Source organism: Lacerta agilis, chromosome 4 (assembly GCF_009819535.1).
Source record: "Lacerta agilis isolate rLacAgi1 chromosome 4, rLacAgi1.pri, whole genome shotgun sequence".
Taxonomy (NCBI): domain Eukaryota; kingdom Metazoa; phylum Chordata; class Lepidosauria; order Squamata; family Lacertidae; genus Lacerta; species Lacerta agilis.
The window spans coordinates 80,994,947-81,013,339 of record NC_046315.1 but is presented as its reverse complement, the minus strand read 5'-3'; positions in this window follow the sequence as shown (position 1 = coordinate 81,013,339).

Here is an 18,393-nt window from a genome sequence, read left to right as displayed (position 1 = left end):
TGGCCAGCTTTACAGATCCCAGTTGTAGCCCCTAATAGTGTATTGGAAGGCAACTCCACCATTTTTTAAAGGATCTACACTGGGCCACTTCCTAGTTCTTCCTTCTTCCTTTACACATCCCTACTTGGAAAAGCTTTCTCTGCTATTTTTCTCCTTTTTGTGAGATTCCACTTGGCTGCATAGAATGTCTGTTTAGCAATGGCAAATGTATTTTTCTGACAAAAAAAAATCAGTTTCAAATTAACCCTTTCATTATACATGGCAGTTAAGTTCTACTGGCAGTAACACTGTCTACAACATTTCTACTTCTCTGTTGCTCTGATAGTCTAGATCAGGATTTCCCAAACTTGGCTCTCCGTCTGTTTTTGGACTCCACATGCAACTGCTGGGTGACCTTGGGCTAGTCACACTTCTCTCTGAAGTCTCTCACCCTCACTTACCTTCTTGTTGTTGTTCAGTCGTTCAGTCGTGTCCGACTCTTCGTGACCCCATGGACCAGAGCACGCCAGGCACGCCTATCCTTCACTGCCTCTCGTGGTTTGGCCAAACTCATGTTAGTAGCTTCGAGAACACTGTCCAACCATCTCATCCTCTGTCGTCCCCTTCTCCTTGTGCCCTCCATCTTTCCCAACATCAGGGTCTGTTCTAGGGAGTCTTCTCTTCTCATGAGGTGGCCAAAGTACTGGAGCCTCAACTTCAGGATCTGTCCTTCTAGTGAGCACTCAGGGCTGATTTCTTTGAGAATGGATAGGTTTGACCTTCTTGCAGTCCATGGGACTCTCACTTACCTTACAGAGTGTTTGTTGTGGGGGAGGAAGGGAAAGGAGATTGTTAGCCACTTTGAGACTCCTTAGGGTAGTTATAAAGCGGGATATCAAATCCAAACTCCTCCTCCTCCTCCTCCTCCTCCTCCTCCTCCTCCTCCTCCTCTTCTACAACTCCTCTGATCAGTGAGAGGACTAAAACCTCCCATTATCCCTGACCCTCGGACATGCGGGATGGGGCTGAAGAGAACTGGAGTCCAGCAACACCTGGAGAAACACTATGATTAAGATTTTGCTTGTGTTTGTGTAACTGATTACTCAATATGGTGAGCCGGCTCAAATATATTTAATCAGTTAACACATGCAGACAAGTACAATGGATAATTTATTAGAGCACCAGATTCCATGTACTTTGTCTTATATCAAAGCAGTCCCAAGCTTGTCTGCTTCTCAGCACCCAAAATCTACCAAAGTCCAAGAGTATCCGAGAGCAAAGAGTTTCCCGCTGGCTCCAGAACACAAAGCAACATCTTGGCTCTAAGGATGGCATGTTCAGGGCCTCCTCTGACATCAGTAGCCCAGGGGCAAGTCCAGAGTCCAGTCAAGACTGTTGGGAAGCTTCCTGTTGCAACCATCTATCAAGCCACAGGAGGCCCAAACAGGTCCATAGTTTCCACCACGAAGGAGAGATGCTCCAGGAAGGAGCTGATGGACACATGCAGAATCCGGGCTTCATCTGCTCTCCATCGACTGCAAAAAATAATATTTATGTATATATTTTGTGTAGACTGAAACATAAAACATCAATACTTGCACTACACTTAAGAGTCCTATGAACATGCCACTCCTGTCAATATTCTCATTCTATTCCAGTCCTTGAGCTTCCCTTTTACTCTTGCCAGACACAGGGCACCTGGTCCAATACATTTTGATGACAGAAAATATACTGTTTCCCTTAATTAATTTATTCTTATCATAGCACCACCTGAATGTAAAGGACTCAACAGAGAGGATGGGAGGAATTATTCTTCTTATCCTCCTCCTCTATATAGGATCAGCAGCATGTATACCACTTTACAGAAAATACGAGGGGATCTGTATCCCACCAACTTTCATTCACTAGCAGTGGGCACACCCCCTCCCCCTTAGGGGAGGGCCCCAGCTCAGTGGGAGAGCAGCCACTTTGTATGCAGATGGTCAGTCCCTGGTAGGTCTGGGAACTATGCCTGTCTGTCCCCCTGAAAAACTGCAGATGGTCTTGTGCTAAATGGATGATAGGCAGATTCCTACGTCCCCAGGAAGTTGTCCTATATGAGCCTCACAGGAGGTTTGCAGAAACACACTGATCCAAATGCAGGTCTTGCTCAGCACACCACTTTATTTTACTTGCACCCCACTCTTCCTCCAAGTTATGCTCAAAACAACCCTGCAGGGTAGGTCAGGCCAAGAAACAGACTCATTCAAAAGGGTTCAGCTCCAAGAGCCTTCTGGTCGTTCCTTCCTGTGAGAAATGAGGTTACAGAGAACCAGGCGGAGGGCCTCCTCGGTGGTGGCACCCGCCCTGTGGAACCTCCTCCCATCAGATGTCAATGAGACAAATAACTATACAACTTTTAGAAGACACCTAAAAGCAGCCCTGTATAGGGAAGTTTTAAATGTTTTATATTTTTATACCGCTCAGCGACCCGGAGTGCCTTCCATCAGCTTCGGCTGGTGCCCCTATCTGGATACGCCCCTCTCTGGACAGGGATAACCTGACTACTGTTGTCTATGCTCTGGCAACCCGTTATTGGGTTGTTCTTTTTGCTTTTATTTTGTGTATTTGATATTTTATGTGAACCGCCCTTAGACCTTCGGGTATAAGGCGCTATAGAAATTAAATAAATAATAACAGTAATAATGATAATAATAACTTTAGCAACAGAAACGGCAGCCTTCTTTTTATGAAATGGCTTCTCTAGTTACCTTTTAAAAGAAAAGCCTTCTATTTTCTGCAATTATTCTTCACTCTGCTTGAAGCAGACTTCATATCCACCTACCCTTTCCTCTGCTCCTTCGTACATCCAAAAACTTGTTGGTCGAAAGGTAAATAAACTTGATTTCGCCCCTCATGTTCTTTCATTTGTCTTAGTTTTCCCTTGGCTTTTGTAGTCATCAGGTGTATCTGCTTTTCTTGATTCTCTTTAAAATCTTCATCTTGGTATTTTTATGAGTTTTCAGTTTAAATTTGGCTAAGCTTTCTTTTGGGGGCTTTCTCAAAGTCCATCATATGTCCACAATCTACAGTCCCCTGTTTTATTATCTTTGTTGGACTTCTATTTTCTTTCAGTTTCCGTTTAATCTAAAATGTATCGCCTCTCCTAACACATTTTAGGGAGTTGCTGAATTAAGCTATCTATCTATCTATCTATCTATCTATCTATCTATCTATCTTTCTATCTATCTCTCTCTCTATCTCTCTATCTATCTACAAGCAACATTTACAATTGCCAACTGTGGAGATACAAGTGAAAATTTGTTGTATCTCTTTTTAAAGTTGTAAATAACAACTTCAGCTCTGACCAGTGAGAGGACTAAAACCAGTATTACAGCAAGGGACAGTCTCACTCACTAGACTCTGGCTCGCTCCTTCCACCACCTGTTGGTCATAATGACACATAAAATAGTCCCTCGGTGCATTGATACAGTGGATACAAATGTGTTTGTTTTCAACATAGGATCATTGCGCATGGGTGAGAAATTAGTACCGGCACCACTCCCTAATAACAGGGTTGCTGCAGTGCCAACTTGAATAAAATATGGGGGGTGGGGGCAGTAAGCCCTGCCCTACATAGTCACATGACATGGCACACACCATTAAATGGCAATGCCCATCGATGTTGGGGGGCGAGTTTCCTGGCCCCCTCAAATATTTTTATTTTTGGTGGGGGGGGCTGAAGAGGAGTTCGCTAAGCTGGGGTGTGTGTCATTCCTGGATCCATGTCTTTGCTTGCTTGGCTAGGTGTAGCACCTGCTGTGCCTTTTAATGGCATTTTGTCCATGTATCACACTGATCTGAGCATTAAAGATTTTGGTAGACACTGCAGCCTGAGTTTGAATTCTTCTTTGAGAGGGAGCCAGGAAACTCTCCTCCACAGTGTGCTTTTTTGGAGGTATTCCTTGTGGGAGGGGCCCCAGGGCCCTAAAATAGATAGCCTATCGCTTTAAGAAAATGCTAAGAAACTGTTAAAGTTATCTATCTATGTATCTATCTATCTATGTCTACTATAGATCTATGTCTACTATGCAGAGCTGGGCAGAGGCCCGGGCCAGGTAGATAATGTGCCCCCCCTTTTTACCCTGGGGATCTCTGAAGTCTTATAAATAAGTAAGTATATGAATAATAGTGCTTTTTAAAAATACATAGGGAAAAGGATTATTTTAAGTATTTACATTTAAATAATGGTTAGCGATTGTGAATATGCTGACCGAGGCCCCCTTTGGAATCGGAGGCCCGAGCCAAGTGGCCCATATGACCCCCCCTCTGTTTGGGCATGCCCATCACCCCTAGCTGAAACAACAACAGACAGTCACGGTATCAGTACCTCAGAAAAAAATACAAAACCGTGTATTTCACTGGAAGAATAGCATAAACATGAAACTAAACTGACAACGTCTTAATGCAAAGGGCATTTATAAGAGGCAAACCTATATATGCTTTAAATCATAAAGTGCTAGTACAAAGTGCAATTACAAAGTGCAAAAATACAAAGTGCCATATAATGTTCAGTATAATGATGAAGATGGTATAGCAAATGTCTATCTGACGCGTAGGTCCATCCTCACAATGTTGGGGAAAATTATTCAGAGTCCCTCCAACATGTCCAACATCACCCCTAGCTAGCAGGACCAGTGGTCAGGGGTGATGGGTGGGGGAGTTGTAGTCCAAAAACAGATGGAGACGCAAGTTTGGCAAACCCTGGTCTGGATGCTGCAACTGGCACAGGCAACAGAAGCATTTGGTACTGACTCTGATTAAGGTGTGTAGCCAATAGTCCAGGTCTACACTCTTGCCTGCTTCTCCAGCTCTGCACTTTGGACCACTCTTTCTCAGTTAACTAGGCTTCAAACTGGAGCAAGCAGCTCTTTGCCACCCTTTGAATTTAAATAGTGGCACACTTCCCAAAAAGGTTGGCCACCACTGATCTAAAAAGTGTTCAAACATGGCATTTGCAGGATCCAAAACAAATGCGCCACCTCACTTCTACCACTTAGCAGCATTGTTACTGAACGACGCACTCCTTTTCAGCTTCCACCCCTCTCAGATTTTCTTCGGTATGATTGCTTATTTCCTAACATTTGATTTTCAGTTCTTCTTTGATATATAGTACTACAGTCTCTTTAGTTCATCCTACTCCATCTTTTTTGAAGGTTTTTGTATACAGACCTGACAGTATCATATTGATTTCCATTGTTCCAGCAGGTGTCTGATATGTTTATATCTACATTCTCTTTTAATACTAGGCATTCTAATCCACCCTTCTTGGCTCTAGGCTGCTAGCATTTGCATATAAACACTGTATATCCTGTCACCCTTTGAATGTCCTTTTTTGTGTGTGTCTTTCATCTGACACTTTAATTGCTTATATTGCTTTTCACTGGTTTTATGTGTATGTTGTCAGATTCTAGCAAATTCTTGTTTTGAGTGCCTGCGATTTAAAAAAAAATGGGATTGAAGCAGCCTAACTATGCTCAGGTTTGCAGCCTTTGTGTTTATGTCATCTTCTGTAATGAACGAATCATCCCAAAGTAGAAGCTCCGTTGCACCAATCAACTTTCCCCCAAATATTTGTTTAAAACACATTTTGCAACCTTTGAAATATGATGCACATGTAGCTGGGAGCAACTCCCATTGAACTCAGTCAGACATGCACAGGATCAACCTGTTAGTGACTCTATGTGATGAAGTGGTTAGAGTATAATACTAGGACTTGTGAGACTAGGGTTTAAATCCCCACTCGGCCACACATTTGGGTCCATATATTAAATTCCCTACATACTATTGACACCTGAAATAAGTTAGAAAAAGAGAGCACAGACACAATGCATATAGTGCAGCTACGTTTATCATGCAGTTTGAGCCTCATTCAGTTGCAAGCAAACAAGTATAGAATAACTGAGCTAATAAATACATGCATGTGTGAACTTGCTCTGGGTTAAAAAGAAAAGAAGAGACTCTTGAAATCCCAACATTTGGCTGTTTTTTTTTGTGGGACCGGGAATGTTTCAAGTGCATTTTGATGAAGTTATTGATATTTTTATGTCCATGATTGTTATTTGGTGGGCGTGTTTGGAGCCTGTTGAAAACGTGTTTCAGTAGTGCTTTTGGGTAATTTTAGGCTGCAATCCAAGGACCTGGCTGGATGTTTGGTGCAGCAGTGTAGCCACCACATGTCTAGAAGCATATTAGAGGATGAAAGAAAACTGCTCTCTTGTCTCTGTCCCTTTCTGGGTACATATGCCCAGCCTTACCACCCTGTTTCTTTTTCTTGGTGTAGAGGGGAAATATGTAGCAAAAAGAGTCTTTTCATCTCTCTAGGTGGGTAGGTGAGGGGAAGCCGAAACCATTTTCATATTTACTTTTTATTAAACTGCATCCACCTTGATAATTCGTTATAAATATGCCAGTTTCAAATATGTGCTTTGATCTGGTTCCTTGGCAATTAAATTGCTTTCCTTTTAAATTTCCCTCATTTAAAATAATCCTTATTAAAAACAATTTTGCCCTTAAACTTCAAATATTGATTTAAAAATTATCTAGTGAAAGGAAAATAATTTACAATTCTGAACATATTTGCTTAAATACAGCCTGGTTATTCCAGGAAATTGATTTTCTTGCCTTTCAAATTAACTGACATTTTAATGCAGCACTTATTTATTTATTTTGTTTATAATCCAACATGAATAGGTTTAACTTAACATATAGGCTCATTAAATTAATCTGGCCATGCCCAGACATTTCAAATTGTGGGACTTGGCTATACTGGTTCACTTCATCTGATTCTTACAGTTAAGGCAGGCATCCCCAAACTCGGCCCTCCAGCTGTCATGGGACTACAATTCCTATCATCCCTGACCACTGGTCCTGTTAGCTAGGGATGATGGGAGTTGTAGTGCCAAAACAGCTGGAGGGCTGAGTTTGGGGATGCCTGAGTTAAGGCATACTTGGCAGTTTAGGCTGGATGGACCAATAGGCTGAGAAGGAATTCTATCATCTATCTACCAGTATCTCACATTTTAACCCCAAGTTGCTCAGAGAGGAGTAGATGATTCTTCTGTCTATTTTACCCTAACAACTGGTGGAGTTTGGAGTTAATATGCAACTTGGAACTTTAACTGAACACTGAATCACTGTTGGAGGAGCACATTTTACCCTGCATACAATCACACTGAGACACTGAGTTTGGAAAATAAGAAAGCTTAGTTTATTAAAGGAAATATATGCTTGATGGGGAAAAATCCTAGTTCTATATAAGGGGGAGAGATTAAGAGACATGCATGGTCTTTGTCTTCAACAGGAGGGGCACAAAAATATGTCTCCTCCCTCCCAAGGTACATATGAAGTAAGAAAATAAGATCAGGTCCTTCTAATAATTAAAAAAAGGGGGGATAAGGAACCCTAAAGAACCAGCCTAACATTGAAAGAAGATCAATAGGACAACATAAGGAGGACAGTCTAGGAAAGTTGGAGATTCCTGTCTATCCTTCCTGTAGTTAAGTGAGCCTACAGTGCAAGCTGAGTTGCATCTGAACAACAACCCTGGCAGATAGGTTAGGCTGATAGACTAGTCCAAGGTCACTCACTGAAGAATTTGATCGTGGGTCTCTCTGGTCTTAGTCTACCCTCTAAACAACTGATCATTATTGGCTTTATTCAGTGGCCCACTTTGGATGTCATACCAAGCCAAATTGTGGTTTAGTGTGAATGAGCTAGTTTCCAAACATATACTGTATCATGGCTGCAGTGCTCTTCCCACAGTCCTTCCATGTTTCCAAGGGCTAGGTTATGGTTTGGCTTAGCATAATGTCTAAACTCAGTCTAATGGTTTGCTCCAGAGAAACCCAAATCTGTAACCAAGGTTGCTCTTGGTTTACAGCTTGTGGTTCATCTGTAGTGAGACAAACCATGATTCTGAGTTCAGACATTATGCTAAGCCAACCAGAGCCCAAGCAGCCTGCGGGCGGAGGCGAGCCAGGGAGAAGCGTCAGCGGCCCAAGAGAAGCCCGCCCCTACCCTCTGCCCACAGACCGAGTGGGAAGGAATGAAGCAAAGCGCCGAGCGCAACCGCTCAACGCTTTGTTTCATTCCTTCCCGCTCAGGCTGCAGGCAGAGGGGAGGGGAGGGGCTCGGCAGCCCAAGCAGCAAAGCACGTGCCAACGGCTAAGCCAGAAATAGCAAAGCGCACGCCGAGCAGGTTGCCGAGTGTGGCTGTTTCCCGGCGTCCATGGGGCTCGGCTGGGTGTCGCGCCGGGGGGGGGGCTGCCCAGAGTGTCACCCCTCCAGCCTGGAACCCAGGGTGCCCTGCCTCCTTCGCCCCCTCCTTCCTACGCCACTGAAGCCAACCCATAGCTTAGCTCCAAGTAACAGGACTGGGGAAGGAGCACTGCAGCTGCAATCTTTGCTTCAGGAACCCACATGGTTCCTCATTCATGTCTGAACAGAATCAGTGAGTGCAGGGCATCCTATTGGGGCAAGCACCTGCTCTTTCCCAGGACCCTTCACACACTTCCAGTGTCACATTGCTTTTTACAGATGATAGCCCAGGAACCTACAGCCCAGGTATGCTCAGAAGCAATTAAGCTTGCCATTTGTGGCTCAGGAATTTCAAATCCAGATGACCCCGCAGTACACAACTTACCTTCAGAACAGAGTCCAAGCTCAACATTAATGTTGGCTGAAAGCTGCTGTCATAATTTCAGGGGGCTCTCAGTGCAAAATTGCAATTACAGTAGTTCAGATTCAAACAAAAATAGCTACCACAATGTTATGGAACATGCTGATGTTCCATAGAGGTCTTTGGAACTGTTCCATGAGTGCAGGAGCACTTTCCATGCTATTTGTTTCCAAACAGAAAACATCAATTTAGGAAGCTGTGGGATTCCTTTGTGTTTGTCACTATGCTTACGCATACGAAGGACATATGAACATGCTGTGAAGGGCCGTAGCTGTGTGGTAGAGCATCTGCTTTGCATGCAGAAGTTTCAATCTCTGGCATCTCCAGGTGGGACTGGGAATGTTGCTGCCCAGGCCCGTCTTAGAGGGATCTGCCGCCCTGGCGCAGCGATCCCTCGGCGCCCCCAGCCTGCCGCCTCTCCGCCCGCCTCCCTCCCGCGCTGGCCGCCCCTCGGGAGGGGGGTGGGCGAGCGGAGATGAGAGGCGTGGCGCTGGAGCGGGTGCCCGCGCTCCGGCGGGCGGAGGATGAGGGGCGGGCGGGCGGAGGATGAGGGGCGGGCGGGCGGGCGCTCGCGCACCGGCGGGAGGGCGGGCGGGCTGCAAGCCGGCCGCCCTCGCCTCCCAGAGCCCCAGCTGGAGTGCTGGAAGGTCGCGCAAAGCCCCGCGCCGCTTCAGCGCTCCAGCTGGGGCTCCGGGAGGCGAGGGCGGGCGGCTTACAGCCCGCCCGCCCGCCGGCGCGCAAGTGCCCGCCTGCCCGTGGGGGCGGGGGCGGGTTGGGGAGGGGGAGCCCGGTATGCCGGTGGGCTCGCGGGGGCGCCCCTGGGGTGCCCTGCGCCCTGGCGCACCGCGCCACCGGCCTCTATGGATGAGACGGCTCTGTTGCTGCCAGTCAGTGTAGACAATACCGAGCTAGATGGACCAATGGTCTGACTCTGTGCAAGACAGCTTCATATGCCCATTCCTGCACATCAGAGCTGATACGATGTTGTTGAGACCTGCTTTAGTGCAGCAGCTTATTAGAACGGTTCAAATCTCAGCTGAGCCAGAAGCTTCATGGGTGGCCTCAGTCAAGCCAGTCCCTCTCAGCTCCACCCACTGGGGTAGCTCATAACACCGACCACCTTACAGGACTGTTGTAAGAAATAGATGTGTGTAGAATGCATTCTTGTAGGTTAACGTTTTCTACATGGGAATGATTACAATAGTAAAGAATTTTTAAGTGGCTAATGAATTGCGGTAATACACACCATCTATCACAAGAAATGGGGCACTTCAATTTCAGTGTGGGTCTCACTAAAGCCCCTGAGTGAGCCCCACTGAAAATGGGTGCCTATTTCTATGGCAGCTTTGCACAGAGGCCTTTAGGTATAAACTACATTAAGGGAAATTACTGGATGGGGTCTGCAGCTGCAAACCTGAAGGTAAAAGCACATAGAGTAGTAGTAATTTCCTAGTGCAAAAGCTTTGGCATGCAGAAAGCCAAGTAATATCTAAATAATATTTTTCTTAAGTAGAAGTCTGTTTTTTTGCAGCAAAGCGTGCATATAGCTTGTGCATCTGCATGTCCAACTCCAGTAGTGACGCTCTCCCCATCCCCCCGGCTGCCCCATGCCTTTGGCTTGCAGCCCTCTAGATTGTGGTCCAAAGCTCTTTGATGTAATGCAATATAAAGAGCTTTCTGCATTTTATTACACATTACACAACTGACACTTTAAAATGTCAATTCCTGCCTATACTTGTGTACACATTTGCATCTGTGTTAATTGTTTAAATGATGAAGGGTCTTTTTAAGGAAGAAAACCCCCTTACTTTACCATACAATTAAAAAACGACAGATTAACAGGCTTTTTGATGAGATGGAAATATGGAAAATACCATGTTGTTTAAGTGGGATTTTATATTCGTCTACTGAAGTGATGAAGGAGCTTTTGTAAAGAAAGCCTTTCATCTTAAACATGCAGTGCTCCATCACAACATAATTACCCTAATTTGTATTCCGCTGTAGAAATAGGCTTTTTCTGCTTAAACAAATTAAGCAACGATCACTAAGCCTACATGCCCAGCATTTTTTTCCAGGTATACTATTATCTGTCTAGTGACAGTCTACTTATTCTTTAAAAACTTGTTTTCCATATTTTTATCTGGTTAGGCCGACTTTGGGAAACAAGATATGTAAATATATATAATTTAATTGATTGCTTTGGATTCTTTGCTCTAAATATTTTTGTCCTGTTTGGGTAGAAAGTATGATGAACATTTTGTTAGTTTCCATAAAAGCATTTACATTCTGCCTTCCATTAAAATGAATGCTCAAAGCAATTTCCAATCTAAACAATTTTAAAATTGACAATAGTATATTTTCCTTTACTTCTAGAGTTAGTTTAATCAATGTTTTGATGGCTCTAAAGCGGCAAGAACAGACCATGTAGAACAGGGACAGCCAACATTGTGTCCTCCAGATGATGAACTACAAGTCCCATCATCCCTATCAGCTATACTGGATGCACCTGATGGGAGCTGGATCCCAATGACATCTGGAGGGTGCCATGTTGCTAGAATGATGCACGTTGATTTTCCATGCTCAAACAACATGGGCTTCCATCAGGTTCAGTAGTTCAGCATAGGCCCTTGCAAAGCAGTGCATGATAAATTTTGCAACTTTTTTGCTAAAATCCCACAGGGAAGACTGCTTATTTACTTGTTCTCTTGGCTCCAGAGTATAAACATTCCTATTAGAGCATGACCTTGGAATTTGTTGTGCAAGCAAATAAATGTTTAGAACTGAGCACAATGACTGGGAAATCAGTGCAACCCATGACCTGTGGCATTGTGAGCTGACGCAAGATTTACCATGTTCAGAGACATGGAATGCAATACAACTCTGCTCATAGTTTCTAGAGCCCATAGAAGTCACCATGTCTTTCCAGGTACACAAGCTTTAGAATATGCAATCTGTTGCTGCAGGTGTTCTCAATGTGTTCTCTCTCAGAACAATGGTTCTATTTCAGAATGGCTGCCTTTCCAAAGCAATAAAGCGAAATACTTTGGCCCATGGCTGGAGCTGCATTTCATTCATAAAAACTGTGAAATGTGGCTCTTCAAGTGATGCAGAAACCTATTGGATAGTGTCTGTGTCATCACTGATAGCAAGTAACAAACTTTTCCCTCACTATGCTACCACCATTTTGTGTTCATTTCAGATTTATTGTATTAACTGACAAATATTTAGAAGCTAGATTATTCAAGTCCTTTAGATGAAAGGAAAAGTAGTTGGAGTAAGCAAATATGTACCTTATGTCTGTAGAAATGTCTCATCATTTCCGGTACCATTTTTCTTTCTTTTTTAAAACATTTTAAAGGCTGTGTACTACTTTTCCCCAGTAAAACAGTATACAACTTCCCTAAATGTAAAAGCAAACAAACATGTTAAAATCCTGGTGAATGTTGATGCTTTTCTCCATTATTATATAAACAAAACCCTTGCAGCTTTTGAGATGGCAAACGCTCCCTTGACACTGCCCTTATCATGCCATACAACACAACATTATTTCCATTGGCTGCAAGCTTCATTAAATCCTATTGATTTCGATGGCATTTAGGGGCCCATAACTGGGAACCGGATTGTGCCCTACAAGACTGTACAGTCTATAGTTGTATTTGAAGGTTGGCGTGTAATATCTTTTCCTCATCGTCCCTCCAGTCTTAATGAGCTCCTTCCATGCGTAAAGTGTCTCTGTTCCTTTGCAAGGAAGGAAACATGACTTGGGTCAGGCAGTTTCTGTCTGCATCAAGCTCTTTACTCTCCCATCCAGCTGGTTGCAGACATTCTGCTTGCAGCCTTCTCTCTCTGTCTCTGTAATCCTAGTCAGTTTCCCGTGGCTGCGGTGGGGTGCTTCCTTTGATGTCTCCCTGCAGGTGGTTGCCTATGTATGAAATGGGGCCTGCAAACAGAAACCCTTCTGCGGAGCAAATGAAAACACAGCAATAATGCCATTGTGCTTCTGTGTCTTATATACATGGGAAGGACTGACGTCAACGCCTAAGGATTTTGTTGTGTAATGTAATAACCCTGTACAAAGGGGGGAAAATGTATCATTCAGATGCTATTCTTTCTTCTCTGCCAACAGTTAGGCTATATCAATGTTTAGCAGGAAGTGGAAAGGTTGGTTGGAGGCAGAATATGTGTGGGATTCTTTATCAGCTGATCGGTTTTGACACGAATGAATTACAGTACGAGTTGCCTTTGGAGGATAAATATTTCTTTTGGCTTAAGTTACCCTTACAAACACAGGCTCCTGCAGTTGGGACATTATTGGTGTGTGTGTGTGTGTGTGTGTGTGTGTGTGTGTGTGTGTGTGTGTGTATATATATATATATATATATATATATATATATATATATATATATATACACACACACATACACACACTCATGAAATTGAGAAAAAACATAATTTTCAGCCACGTGAAATAAAATTCGACCACAAAAGTATCTGTAACTGGCCCTTGAAATTCAGGAAGCAAATTAGACTTTGAGGTTTTTCAAACCTCTAAGCCATAATATCAAGCACTCCCATCTAACTGCATTTACCCATAAACCTAGCATAAATATGCATGCACATAGGCAGAGATGAAGGTGCATTGCATGTGTTAGTCAAATTCCTGTTACGTTTTACCATAATTATAACCTCAGTGTTGAATATGGATGATCCCCAACCCTTTGAACACCTTAGTACTTTAAGCTTTCCACTTCACAGAAATACCTAGAACGTAGACCATATTGTGACCTTTGCCCCTCTTAAGATCCATTTTAGACTAACCCTGGAATTTATAGGTATGCTGTGGCTCATTTTGTGGAAACAGCCCTGAGACTTCTCCGTCACCTGTTGTTTTTTCCTCTCCCGTTCCCCCCTCCCTGTCCTCTCTCGTAGCGGACTCTCTCTCTTTAGTTTGTGCGCGGCTTCCCTCTGACGACCCCCCTCCCTCCCTCTCCTCTCTCATTCTGGGCTGCCTGACCCCACCCACACTGGAAGGAGACCCCGTTTTTGCTTCCCTCCCCACAATTTCTCCATTTGAAATGCTGCCTGCCTCCGGTAAAAATGCTAGCTCCACCCCCTGCGCACACAACCCCGCTTTTGCCTACCAAACTTGGGTTGGTTCTCCAGAACCAGCAATGGTGTCCAGCATGCTTTCACCTTTGCTACGTTCCCCTCCCAGTTTCTGGGCTGTTAGCAGAGCAATTTTAGCTATTTCAGAGTCACTTACATAGCAGGAAGATGGCACAAACGATCCGGGAGAAAGGGAAGGCATGGCTAACTCCTGGCAGAGCAGAACAGAAAGAGAAAGTGTCTCAAATGGTGACTCACAGAAAAATAGCACGTCATGTGATCAGAGCAGTTTTAACCCTGTAAGCTCTGAAATATATCACAGCCTGTGGTATTTGACGGCCACTGGAGGGCGCTTTTTTGCACAAATTCATGGATTTACCTGGGAAAGGTGTGGTATTTTTGCAATCTAGGTACCTAAGAACCTTCCCATATGGCCAGGGAATGTTGTGTCCAAATTTGAAGGCAATCGGTCAAGTGGTTATGGAGCATTGCGGCTACATCAAACGACCCATCTTGAACGTATATATATATATATATATATATATATATATATATATATATAGATAGATTGGAGAATAGTAGAGGTAGTTTGTCCCTGGTACACACTAATGATGACAAAGCTCTAAGCAGGATGTGTTCCACATAGCAGGGGGGAAATGTTCATTTTGCTGCCCAGTCTTCTTTCAGCAAGCCATAACCTGGCCCTTAAACAAGTCTCAGCACATGATAATATTTCCCATTATGCCAAGAGCCCTGTAAACTATTTAACATCCAGGGCTAGCCATATGGCCTTTTTCAAATGCATCTGCTCAAGCCAAGTGGAACTGCAGTTTAGAGAGCATTTGTGACTTTGTGGGAAATGATTGCCTACAGTTGAAACTCATTTATAGTAGGGATTTTGGTCTCTCTGTGTGTGAGATAAATCTGTATTTATTTTAAACCAACTATACCAAAGAAAACCATTTGGCATTTTCCAATGCCCTTAATTTCCATTTTTATTGATTTTTATTTTAGCAATAATTGTGCCTCGGATTAATCTCATTGGCTATGATACTGCCACTGTGCAAAGCTTTTTTCTTTCTCTAAATTTCCATTTTAAGGAATTCGAGCGTGTCTGCAAATTACAAAGAGATATCAAGGCTGTTGTGGTATGCAGAATGCAAAATTAGGAGAAATTGTATTTCAGTATTTTGTTGGAAGCCACCCAGAGTGGCTGGGGAAACCCAGCCAGATGGGTGGGGTATAAATAATAATTTATTTATTTATTTATTATTAATGTATAATACAATAGACTACATTTATACCCCCCCTTTCCTCCATGATAGAACTTAAGGTAGTACGTATAGGTTTCCCAAGTTGTAGCCGTACCCTCACTTCTTCTGTATGGGTGCTGCATCATGTACCTTCAGATCATATCTAGGGACCCAATCATTCCCCCCGCCCCCAGCAAAATGAAGTGATTGGCTAGCAATTGCTTTAAAGGATCACAGGGCAGTTTAGAATATAAAAACACTACCATAGTAACAAACTTACCTTCCCACACACTCACAGTTTAATAGGCCATAAAAAGGTAAAGGGACCCTTGACCATTAGGTACAGTCGCGGATGACTCTGGGGTTGCGGCGCTCATCTTGCTTTATTAGCCGAGGGAGCCGGTGTACAGCTTCTGGGTCATGTGGCCAGCATGACTAAGCTGCTTCTGACGAACCAGAGCAGCACACAGAAATGCCATTTACCTTCCCGCTGGAGCGGTACCTATTTATCTACTTGCACTTTGATGTGCTTTTGAACTGCTAGGTTGGCAGGAGCAGAGACCAAGCAACGGGAGCTCACTCTGGCGCGGGGATTTGAACCGCCGACCTTCCGATCGGCAAGCCCTAGGCTCTGTGGTTTAACCCACAGTGCCAGCCGTGTCTATATAGGCCATAGATTGTTTAATTAGCCAAAGGCGTAGGAGTATTTGTATGGTGCTTAAAGATATGCAACGAAGGCGTTAGACAAGGCTTCCTGGGGAGAGCGTTCCACAAGAGGGGAGCCACCACAGAAAAGGCCTGTTATCGTACTGCTGCACTCTGGACCTTCTGAGCAGAAGGCACGTGAATAAACGCCTCAGATGATGTTCACAGGGTCTGGGTTAGTTCATATGGGGAGAGGCTGTCCTTAAGGAGTATAGTATAGAATGCTGCTGCAAGATAGCATTTTTGGAGCACCTGCATGAAGTCATATATAACATCTTTTGCAGAAACTGTGCTGGCTGCCCATATGTTACTGGGTCTAGTTTAAGGTGCTATTATGAACTTTTAAAGCTGCCTACAGTCTGAGACCCAGTTCCTTGTCAAAGCACCTTCTTCCACATTAATCACTCTAGACCCTGTGGTCAATAGAGGGGGCCTTCTTTGTCTTCCTACTGGTGGGCTTGGCATAATGTGCAGTGAGGCAACAGAGATAAAAAATTTCTTTAATGTTGTGGGCCCCTTACTGCCTTCCCATGGAGGTATGAATGGTAGAAACTGATGAGATCAGTTCCACCACCTAGTGAGAACATGTCCTGTGACATTCAGGATAAATGGGTGATTAGTGCTGATTTTTATATTTTATTGTGCTGCTGTGTTAGAATTTTTTAAAAAAATGTGTATTTTTTCTGATTGTAAATTTTGTAATTTATTAGAAAATGCCCTCGGCTGTCTACAACTTAGGTGAATAAAACAAAAATACATCAGTGCTTTTCTATTTCAGTTACTCTATTCTATTTCCCTCTGTCAGGTTGCCTGGTTTCCACCTACTTCAGTATCTCAATATTCTGTGCCATTAAGCTATTATGAGACTGTTTGGGGGGTTCTTTTCCTAAGTCCCCACCCCCTTTTGTACATGTACATACCTTGGGGTTACCGCAAGTCTTCTGGTACTTCTGTCTTGTGCATGGGTGATGTGGTTTGGCTAAGAACAAGCATAGGAAGACACAAATCGGTATTAATATAGAATTTCTGTTGGCTGAATGATAGCTCAGAGTGTGCCACTTTGACCCAATTGTCCTCATTAGTCACATCTGAAAGGTGAATGAAATCAAGAACGTTCTTCTTTTACATCCCCCCCCTTTTGAGTATTTCATCCACCTTCCTATTGGTTTGCCCTTAATTTCCCTGATAGCAGGCGAGCTGGCCTATAGTTACACAGGGACAGTCTGTTTGCCCTTTTAAAAATATTGACACAACATCAGCTCAGGATACCACGTGCTGAGAAAGTGGCTTACCGCTTGAATGCTGTTTGCATGGCAGGCATTAACCTTTAAGGAGTGAGCGAGTCTGAAACCTATTTACTATGGAAAAAGCACTTTGCTTTCACTGTAAATTAAAGATCAGAGCTTGTGCAGACATAAATTATTTTCTTTGTTATTTCTCCTTAGTAGTTGACCCACTGCTTTCCCATTTAGTACACAGATATTCAGATGAAGGGATGACGGTTAAAAAACTGGTCTGGCAGGTGGTGAAATTCCATCAACAGCAACCATGTGAAATATTCTGAGTTTTATTATTCACACGTTCTCTAATAGAAGCTCTAGCTTTTTCTTGTGGCTTATTATTATTATCATCATTGTTTTTTAATAGGGTAGCCACTGAATGCATTGCCAGATAAAGAGGCCAAAAGGTGTGTGAATCACAATCAAATAATTTCATCTTGCATTGCAGGTTTTGTAATTTTAAGGATGCATAAACAGTTTGACATTCTTTCCCCCACAAGTTTTACTTTGAGACTAAAGATGGTTTGGTCTTCTTCCTCTACCCCACCCTACTGAAATGCATGTTGTCCTTTCTTTTCCCCCAAATACTTTTTTCTGGTGCCATCACTGACATAATGAAAGCCAAGAGAGAGGAAACAAAACTGGAAAATACAGGAAGAAAATCAAGTACCGGTATCTGTAAAATAAGGATTGGTGAGGTTATCTATCAACTAGTCATGTCACTATTAAATCAGCCAGATACGCTGGTCAGAGTGAAGTAGAATTTATTTGCAATAATGTCAGAGTTGCAGCTGAGCCATAGTCTTGCATGCAAATTTACTTCTTAGACACCTACCGTGCAGGGTTACTCTGAGGATGAATGAGATATGTGTTGCTAGAAACATAAATAAATAATATATTGGCAGGGTTAGGGTACCCGTGGACTGGCTGCCTCTAGGTTATACAACAGCTGGTTTTACCAACCAGCAACTGATTCAGATAATAATATGCTTCTCTATTTATGGATTGGGGTCACAAATGCCAGAGCCAGAGGGCCATCCTCTGCTGAGCACTTCCATCATTTGCATTGGGTGGTGGTCAGCTAGGTTTTACTTAGAGTAGACATACTAAAATGAATGAACATGACTAAATTAGGTCCATTAATTTCAATGGGTCTGCAATGAATAAATTATAGTTGAATACCATCCATTCCCTAAATAGGCAAAGTGCCTTGTGAGACCATCCAGCAGTATTGACAAGGACTAGGTAGTCTAGTCTAGATGTTCTGTTGTGTGATGGAAAAGAAGGGTGGGCAGAGGAATATATAAGCCTTCTCCTCTCTGTCTTCTGTGTATGAATGCTGGATACTGTC